Raw genomic sequence first — 10,488 nt, 5'->3', positions numbered from 1 at the left:
CTCCCCTACTCACCACCCACCCAGTGGCTAATGGCAGTTCCTTAGAATTCAGTATCACCTGGATAGCATAATGATCATCAAACAGCAGCTAACATATCTTGGCTAGAGTTCATCTCTCTAATAGATACACACCTGAGATCTCTACCAGATACACCTGTCCTAATTCAGGCATCTCCACACCCTCCTCTCACCCCTGGGTATGAGCAGTTAAAGCGTTTAGAGAACCGGACACATTTTTATATCAAAAAAAAAGGGGGGGAAGGTAGAAAGATCAGCAACACAGAGACAGATAAATGTATTACTAGAAAATGGTGACTACTTGGGCCCCAAATGCCTTATTTTGTGAAATGTATTTCCTTACCGTTTAGATATCTTTTACATACATTATTCAATTTCTTTCTCAGAGTGGTCCCTATGGGGAGGGTAAAAGTAAAAAATGCTTTGAGGAGCAAAATAAGGCCACCAATATCATTTTATAGGAGAAACCATGTGAAAGGCAATCTGTGAAAAAGGAAAATGATGTAATGAGGCCCTGGTGCCCTCAGGGGAGACTCTGGAGGGACTGGACATGAGGAGTTATTTGCGTGATAGATGTGGACCCAAAGCGAGAGCTGGTGGGGATGATTTTTCTGTTAGTTTTTTTAATTTGGCTGTGCTGGTTCTCAGTTGTGGCAGCGAACTCTCAGTTGCAGCAAGTGGGATCTAGCCCCCTGACCAGGGATCAGACCCGGGTCCCCTGCATTGACAATGAGGATTTTTAGCCACAGGACCCCCGGAAGTTCTGGGTTTGGTCTTGAATGAAACAAACTCACTGTCCCATCTCTTGGTTGTCTCTGGTCACCCATTACTTGGCACCCAGCTTCCACCTTCTCTCTCTTTACCAATCCCTCCACTCCTTTCTCCCCTCTCACTCTCTTCCTATTCCCCACCTGAACTCATTAGAAGTTAATCCAAGAGAAGAGTAACTGGGGGCATATGAAAGTGTCTTTTTAGCTAAACGCCTTCTCATGTCCCAGCTTTTTAGGTATGCACACCACCCAAGCCTTCTTTTGTCCTTCCCAGTCCCTCCTGCCAAGCCGACTTTCCAGATCACTCAACAGGGTAGCTCCCTGCTCACCTTGGTCAGAGATTTGGCATCCCACAGGCTTCCCTGGTGGCTCACATGGTAAATAATCTGCCTGCAATGCAGGAGACCTGGGTCTGATCCCTGGGTCTTCAGGAAGATCCCCTGGATAAGGAAATAGCAACCTACTCTAGTAGGAGTAGGGGAATTCCTGGGGAATCCCACGGACAGGAGAGCCCGGTGGGGTACATGGGGTCACAAGGAGACGGACATGACTGAGCAACTAATGCTTTCACTTTTTCACAAAGAAGTTCCTGTTAACTGAGATTCTGGGCTTTGGAGTTGGGTTCTTGTTTACAAACCAGGAGACCATATGATATAATTCCTTCACTACAGCCTTGGTGCTGATCAGTTTTACCCTCTTGAGGTCATAACTAGTCATTCTCACCTCTCCAGGCCAGCTGGAGACTGCCTCTACTCTTGGGTGGGTTGAGACTAACCTGAAACAGTCTGGATCACAGGCCTGTAGGCAGAGCACAAGGCTGGGGTGTTTGTTTCCACCATCACCCTTGCCTTTCCTCTCTGCCTTGCTAGAATTCTCAATTACCTTTCTTTAGGACTGCACTGTTTGCCTAGGGCGGCAACTATGCCATCGTGATGCCTTAGATCTTACATTATCAGCAGTAATTCTATCAGAAACTTGTGCCATTCACCTTCTGTGTATTAGCACTCCGCAGATGAATTTGCACCCAATATGCCAGCAGATCTGGAAAACTCAGCAGTGGCCACAGGACTGGAAAAGTTCAGTGCATTCCAACCCCAAAGAAAGGCAATGCCAAAGAATGCTCACCCTACCACACAATTGCACTCATCTCACACGTTTGTAAAGTAATGCTCAAAATTCTCCAAGCCAGGCTTCAACAGTATATAACCATGGAAATTCCAGATGGAATTTCCAAATGTGGAACCGTGAAATTCCAGATGTTCAAGCTGGTTTTAGAAAAGGCAGAGGAACCAGAGATCAAATTGCCAACATCTGTTAGACTATCGAAAAAGCAAGAAGAGTTCTAGAAAAACATCTATTTCTGCTTTATTGACTATGCCAAAGCCTTTGTCTGTGTGGATCACCGCAAACTGTGGAAAATTCTGAAAGAGATGGGAATACCAGACCACCTGACCTGCCTCCTGAGAAATCTGTATGCAGGTCAGGAAGCAACAGTTAGAAATGGACATGGAACAACGGACTGGTTCCAAATAGGAAAATGAGTATGTCAAGGCTGTATATTGTCACCCTGCTTATTTAACTTATATGCAGAGTACATCATGAGAAACTCTGGGCTGGAGGAAACACAAGCTGGAATCAAGATTGCCGGGAGAAATATCAATAACCTCAGATAGGCAGATGACACCACCCTTATGGCAGAAAGTGAAGAGGAACTAAAAAGCCTCTTGATGAAAGTGAAAGAGGAGAGTGAAAAAGTTGGCTTAAAGCTCAACATTCAGAAAACTAAGATCATGGCATCTGGTCCCATCACCTCATGGCAAATAGATGGGGAAACAGTGGAAACAGTGTCAGACTTTATTTTGAGGGGCTCCAAAATCACTGCAGATGATGACTGCAGCCATGAAAAAGATACTTGATCCTTGGAAGAAAAGTAATGACCAACCTAGACAGCATATTAAAAAGCAGAGACATTCCTTTACCAACAAAGGTCCATCTAGTCACGGTTATGGTTTTTCCAGTAGTCATGTATGGATGTGAGAGTTGGACTATAAAGAAAGCTGAGCACCAAAGAATTGATGCTTTTTATCTGTGGTGTTGGAGAAGACTCTTGAGAGTCCCTTGGGCTGCAAGGAGATCCAACCAATCCATCCTAAAAGAAATCAGTCCTGAAGATTCATTGGAAGGACTGATGCTGAATCTGAAGCTCCAGTACTTTGGGCACCTGATGTAAAGAACTGACTCACTGGAAAATACCCTGATGCTGGGAAAGATTGAAGGCAGGTGGAGAAGAGGACGACAGAGGATGAGATGTTTGGATGGCATCACCGACTCGATGGACGTGAGTTTGAGTAGGCTCCGGGAGTTGGTGATGGACAGGGAGGCCTGGTGTGCTGCAGTCCATAGGATTGCAAAGAGTCAGACACGACTGAGCGACTCAGTTGAACTGATGATTGTTGCTAAGGCTTCAGATATAACTAGTTATAATGCATGCATGTTTGCTAAGTCACTTCAGTCGTGTCCGACTCTGTGGCCCTACGGACTGTGGCCCACCAGGCTCCTCTGTCCATGGAATATTCCAGGCAAGAATACAGGAGTAGGTTTCCACTTTCTTCTCCAGGAGCTCTTCCCAAAAGAGGGATCAAACCCACGTCTATTGTATCTCTTGTATTGGCAGGCAGGTTATTTACCACAAGTGCCACCTAGAAAGCCCAACTAGTTATAATAACCAGTACAAAAAAAATATTCCCAATCTGGAAAATAGAATAGTCAGGATTGGGCATTCGCTGACCTTGATGGCCCAAGGGTCCCTGGAGATGCACATCTTCTGTCTGGTCCACAGCCCTGCTGTTTTTGGTGTCATGCTTTACTCTTTTCTTTGTCCTTATCCTCTTTACATTGTGCAAGATTGCATCTTTGCTTCAGTGCATGTTAATAGGCGCCCATCCCAGGCACAAAGCTTCCCATCACAGTTGAGATGAGATGTCAGAAGGGGAACCCAAGTAATCTGTAGCAATAAGAGGAAAAGGGGGGGAAGGATTTTTCTCTTAAAGTGGAACGCATTATGGGTGTTCCATAGCTGTTTTTGAATGGACTTGGGAAAATAAAATTAATGTATCTCAGTTTTTGTTGAAAGTACTCAGTATTGGACTTTTTTTTTTTTTTTAATTCAATCATTTCTCATATCGTTACAAGGATTTCTGCAGAGCAGAAAAGTCATGTCCCCAGGAGTGAGATGTACAAGGAGGAAGTCAGCTTTGAATCTCAGGGCTGGGTTCCCCAAACCATGTGCCTGGGGAAAGCTCTCCTTCTGCTGATGCTGCTTAGTGATTAGAAACCTCCCAGACTCAGAGCCCTGACCAAACTTCAGTTCTGACATCTTTGAAGCAGTGATGGGAAGAACAGAAGCAGGAAAATCCAGCTAATTCCAGTCGGATTTGCAAGAGGTAGAAATTTACATTTACACTGAAAAGGCACACCATTCCTTTTCAAAAGTAAAACTAAGGCCATGGAAAATATTTGAGAGTCTATTGCTCCAAGAAAGGACATGCAGACCTGATCTTCTCCTCAGTCAGGAGAGAGAAATGCAAAAAATGTTTGAACAAGCTAAAGTGAAGCTCCACCATATTATTTACTGAAGACTGAATTAAGAGTGAGTCATTCCAGACTCTGAAAAAATACCAATGTTGAATCATGGTATATTTGATAGGACTGCCCCCACTGGGAACCACTGGGAGGTCTGGTTTACCAGGTAAGAATTGGGCGTTTTTACCGCCAGACTTTCTGGAAAGAGGAGAAAGCTGACCTTTATCCCCAGCATGTGCCCTATAGAGGCAACAGGGAGATGGTGAAGGACAGGGAAGCCTGGCATGCTGCAGTCCATGGGATCACAAAGAGTCAGACACGATGGAACGACTCAACAACAACAGAGGCAACAGTGCAGCAGTCAAGGTTTTCAGGAAAGGGACCGAGGGCCTCGTTAACAGGCATCACCGCCAGCTCACTGAGGAAATAGGAAGTCTAGGCAGTGATTATCTCGAAGGTCCCTCGGGCTTCAACCCCATTGTCTTCCTTGTCCTTATCTTGCTCAGTCTGTCATCACAACAGGACATCTGAAATCCGGAAAAGTTGCTTCAACCCTGGTGGGGGTGGGGGAGGGGTGTTGGAGGCGGAAATTTGCAATAACTTAGAGAAAAGCAGAACACATTTCATTACCGACATGTATTTACTTAGCAATCTGGACAGTTCCTCAGCGACTGTGACCGAGAGCAGGTCCAAAGATGGTCCAAAGATGGGTGCACCTGTCCTGGTCCTGGACCCATCCCAGCAGGGGTCCCAGGTGTTCCTGCTTCTAAGAGTCCTCTTCCCAAGACAAGTGAAAAAGAAAGTGAAAGTCAGACATATGCAACTCTTTGCAACCCCATGGACTATACAGTCCATGGAATTCTCCAGGCCAGAATACTGAAGTGAGTAGCCTTTCCCCCCTCCAGGGGATCTTCCCAACCTAGGGATTGAGCCCAGGTCTCCTGCACTGCAGGTGGATTCTTTACCAGCTGAGCCACTAGGGAAGCCCAAGAAAACTAGAGTGGGTAGTCTATCCCTTCGCCAGGGGATCTTCCCAACCCAGGAATCAAACCAGGGTCATCCTTCATTGCAGGCGGATTCTTTACCAGCTGAACTACCAGGGAAGCTCTCCCGTGACAAGGGAGGTCCGCAAAGCCAAGAGCCATGACGGGGACTTTATCTTGAGCTCCTCCCTCAACTAAGAGAGAGGGCACAGAGACAGCACCTGTCAACCCCGGTCAATCTACTGATAATCACATCAATCATTAACAATACTTACATCTGGCCTCCACGTTTCTCCTTTGGAAGTGCTTGTACATCTATGTCTAAAGAATAGCATTTGCAGCAGAACAGAATTCTAAGGAAAGGTTGTGGGCCAATTAAGACAAAGCCTGGAAGTCATTTTAAAGTTGATGAGTCTATCGTGAATACTTTCTTGTTCTGTTTTTTCTTGTGGAAATGTTCAAACACACCAAAAGTAGAGGAAATATGGTATAATGGGTCCCGATGGACCAATAATCTAGGTTCAAAAAATTGGGGGCAATTTTACCATCTTGTTTCACTTACATTTGCACCTTTCTTAGGGGTGGGTGCTAGAATATTTTACAGCACATCATGGATAACATGTCCTTTAACCCATGAATACTTTGATGTCATTAGTAAAAATTCTTAGATTAATCTATTTATTTGAAATCTACTATAAAACTATGTAACAAATCAGATTCTAATGAATTGCTCCTCTTGCCAGAGTTGCCTGTTTGCTAGAACTAGAGGATATTCATCAAAATGGCTATTAGAACAGAGATAAACTACTTGTCTGCTCACAAGACAGTATTCTTCTTAGAACAGGAACAAAATTCTAACCTGAAAGCCCGATAATTTAGAGATGCTTGGTATACTGCCCATACTTTAAGGAGCAGAGAGTTTAAAATGATATAGATTGATTAGACTGATCTTTACTCTATGGGCCACAGTTGGCAGAATTTATGTGGCATTTGACCATCCCCAGGATCTCTACAATTACAGCAGCATTGCCTAGGTGACCAAGTCCAAGGTCAGCCCTGCAGCCACAGAGATGAGGTTCTCTCTGGCTGTGTCTCTTTCTCACATACATGAACACATTCACACTCACTACTTTAAAGGGAAGAAATTATTAGGGATGAAAAAGACTCATTCTAACAAAGGTCCATCTAGTCAAAGCTATGATTTTTCCAGTAGTCATGTATGGATGTGAGAGTTGGAGTATAAAGAAAGCTGAGTGCTGAAGAACTGATGCTTTTGAACTGTTTGGAGAAGTTCAAACAACTGTTTGAACTGTGTTGGAGAAGACTCTTGAGAGTCCCTTGGACTGCAAGGAGATCCAACCAGTCCATCCTAAGGGAGATCAGTCCTGAATATTCATTGGAAGGACTGATGCTGAAGCTGAAACTGCAATACTTTGGCCACCTGATGTGAAGAACTGACTCATTGGAAAAGACCCTGATGTTGGGAAAGATTGAAGGAGAGAGGAAAAGGAGAAAATAGAGGATGAGATGGTTGGATGGCATCACCGACTCAATGGACGTGAGTTTGAATAAGCTCCTGGAGTTGGTGATGGACACGGAAGTCTGGCATGCTGCAGTCCATGGGGTTGCAAAGAGTCGGACATGACTGAGCAGCTGAACTGACTGAAGGTCTCTCTCTGTTGTGCCTCATTCTTGACTCACTCTCTCTCTCTCAGGAAGTCCCAAGAAATTTGCCTGAACATTCTCAGTCATTTCTTCATACTTCTGATCCAACGACAAGATCCCCACACTGAAGCTTTGCCTTCATAGAATGAGGCAAAGTGAACTTTTAATGATTTTTTTGAAGTGTGATTAGGAATTTAAGCTCTTCCACAGGAGGTAACCAGCAGAAACTCTGAAGACAGAAACTTAAAAGTATTAGTCTCTCAGAAGAGAGCATGGGGAAGGGGGAATTGGAGGGGAAGGAAATTGCTGCTCATTATACATCCTCTGTGCAATTTAATTATTTAATCTTTGCCATAGATATCACTGCAGATGGTGATTGCAGCCATGAAATTAAAAGACGCTTACTCCTTGGAAGGAAAGTTATGACCAACCTAGACAGCATATTAAAAAGCAGAGACATTACTTTGTCCACAAACATCTGTCTAGTCAAGGCTATGGTTTTTCCAGTGGTCATGTATGGATGTGAGAGTTGGACTATAAAGAAAGCTGAGTGCTGAAGAATTGATGCTTTTGAACTGTGGTGTTGGAGAAGACACTTGAGAGTCCCTTGGACTGCAAGAGTCCAACCGTCCATCCTAAAGGAGATCAGTCCTGGGGTTCATTGGAAGGACTGATGTGAAGCTGAAACTGCCAATACTTTGGCCACCTGATGTGAAGAACTGACTCATTTGAAAAGACCCTGATGCTGGGAAAGATTGAGGGCAGGAGGAGAAGGGGATGACAGAGGATGAGATGGTTGGATGGCATCACTGACTCAATGGACATGAGTTTGGGTAAACTCCCGGAGTTGGTGATGGACAGGGAGGCCTGACGTGCTGCGGTTCATGGGGTCGCTGAGTCAGACACGACTGAGCAACTAAACTGAACTGAACTGATAGATATCTACTTATGAAAATATTTAAAATAATACCTAAAAATTTCAGCAAGTAAATGAATATACATGTATACATATGCATATATATATATATATATATACACATGTATATAGAGAGATAGATAGACGAATTTAAACCTGTCCAGAACATGCTTGCATCACTTTGCCCACTCCTTTTCATCTCCTGACCTCTGAACTCTGGAGGTCCCTGAGCTCACTCCCCCACACTTTTCTGTGTCCACTCTCTTCCTTGGAATATCATTCTCAGCCCATAACTTTAAAACCTCTTGGTTAGCAGGTGACCTTGAAATTTACCTCTGCATCACAGACCTCTCTGTTGAACATCAGACTTGCAGTTAGTTCATCAGATCTCTCTCTGGCGGTCTAACAGGCATCTCAGCCTCAATGTGTCCAAAGCCAAACTAATAATCTTTCCAATCATACCCATTCCTTCCACATTTTTTCATTTCTTGGTGAATGGAACATCAGAAATCTGTGAGTGATCACTGAGTACTCTCTTTCTCTGCAACCATGCACCCAGTCTCTGAGAATTTCTTGCAGTTCTCTCAGCCTCCTCCTACTGAAGTAGCATCTTCTGCATCCCCCTGCCCCTTCTCCACCCAGCAGCCAAAAAGGGCTTTTTAAGAGGATCCTGCACTCAGATCCTCCAGGGCCACCCATTTCACTTAGAACATAGAGCCGGCCCCTGTATGAGGACCCCGGGGCCGTAGGGTCCACCCCACAACGTCTGATTCCTGCCACCCGCCCCCACCTCCACATCCCGCTCTGGTCTCCTCACTGTCCCTCCACACACCAAAACCTTCCCCACACGTCTCACTCACCCCATCGCTTCCTCCAGGTGTCTGCTTACAGGTCACTTACCATTGAGGTCTTTCCCAACAACCCCATCACCCACTCTCTGGTCCCCTACCCTGTTTTATGTTTCTTCATAGCACTTACCACTACATCATATATTATATATTCAACAGTTCATTAAAAAAGTTGCCTCCCCCATCCCATCCCTAATAGAATCTAAATTCCACGAGGACAGGACTTAACTCTTGCCTGATGCTGTTTTTCCATTATCTGGAATAAGGCTTGGCACACGGCACCCACGGTGACTCAAGGCGCACACCATGTGTTCTGAGTATCCACGTGATGGACACTACTGCAGAATGAGTACCTTTTATGAGGTTTCAGATGTTTCATTTCCAATTCCACTGCCAATGTGAGAGGGCTAAAAGGGAGGGATGTGTTGATTTTAAACAATGTAGTAATTTTGAACATATATTCTATATTAATCCTTACACCGTTTTTGGCTCAACCAGAACTCAGCCTCTGCAGTATGAGATTTACCATGCTTTCAACTTGGGTCATGCCAAGGGCCTGCTGCACAGGTGATTCAGTGCAGACAGGGCTAATGTTCCCGCTGTGTGAGCTAATGTGTGACATAAATGGGTCTCCTCCATTCACATTCTAAATCTCAGCCCATTACACCTCAGCTTGTCCCATGATCTGGACTCCTCTCTGAACCAGTAGCATTTGCCCCAGACAACTAATTATTCAGACTGAGGATGGAGGCAGGGCAACCTATTGCCCTGCCTTCACCAATCTCTCTTAATGTCAGAATAAAGTGGCTTAGTTATAGAAAGATGTTGACCCTTCTCCAGTACATATGTCCAGATTACCCTTGAACAGTGCAAGGGTTGGGGCTCCCCACTCTGCAAAGGTGAAAATCTGCTTGTAACTTAGACTCGGCTCTCTGTGCCTGAGATGACTCTGTATCCACCGTTCTCCACTTGCGCTTTCAACCAACCATGGATAGTATTTACTGTGAAAAAAGTCCACATATATGTGGACTCATGTGGTTCAGACCTGCATTATTTAGGGGTCAGTTCTCAGGCAGTTTGACCTGAAAACAACTCGTAGTTTTTTGGAAACTAGATAAAATGATTTTGAATTTCACATGGAAAAAATGATTGTCAAAGAAATAGCTGATGACTTTTTAAAAAAAATGAGTAAAGAAAGAAGACTACCTCTCCTAGAAATAGAAATTTACATGTAAATTTACATATATGGTTTCCCAGATGGTTCAGTGGTAATTCAGGAGACACAAGAAATGCAGGTTTGATCCCTTGGTTGGGAAAATCCCCTGGAATAGGAAATGGCAAGCCACTCCAGTATTCTTGCCTGGAGAATCCCATGGACAGAGGAGCCTGGCGGGCTACAGTCCACGGGGTCGCAAAGAGATGGACACACTGAGGGACTGAGCACACAGCACATGTGCATACATATACATATATGTATATTCTACATTAATAACATACATACAAGATTAATATTCTTGCTGCATAAAGAACCCATGCCAGCTGATAACAATTCTTCAGACAGTGTCTTCTGACACTACTCTGAAGAGGAACCACAAGTCACCAACATTTATTTCAAAACCATGATTAGATTCAGTCACAAAAGATTAATTTAAAATATGATGGCCATCTGACAACTGGCAAAAAAGAAAAGATTTTAAATGGCACTA

Source organism: Cervus canadensis, chromosome 3 (assembly GCF_019320065.1).
Source record: "Cervus canadensis isolate Bull #8, Minnesota chromosome 3, ASM1932006v1, whole genome shotgun sequence".
Lineage (NCBI taxonomy): Eukaryota > Metazoa > Chordata > Mammalia > Artiodactyla > Cervidae > Cervus > Cervus canadensis.
Note: the sequence above shows the minus strand (reverse complement) of the source record.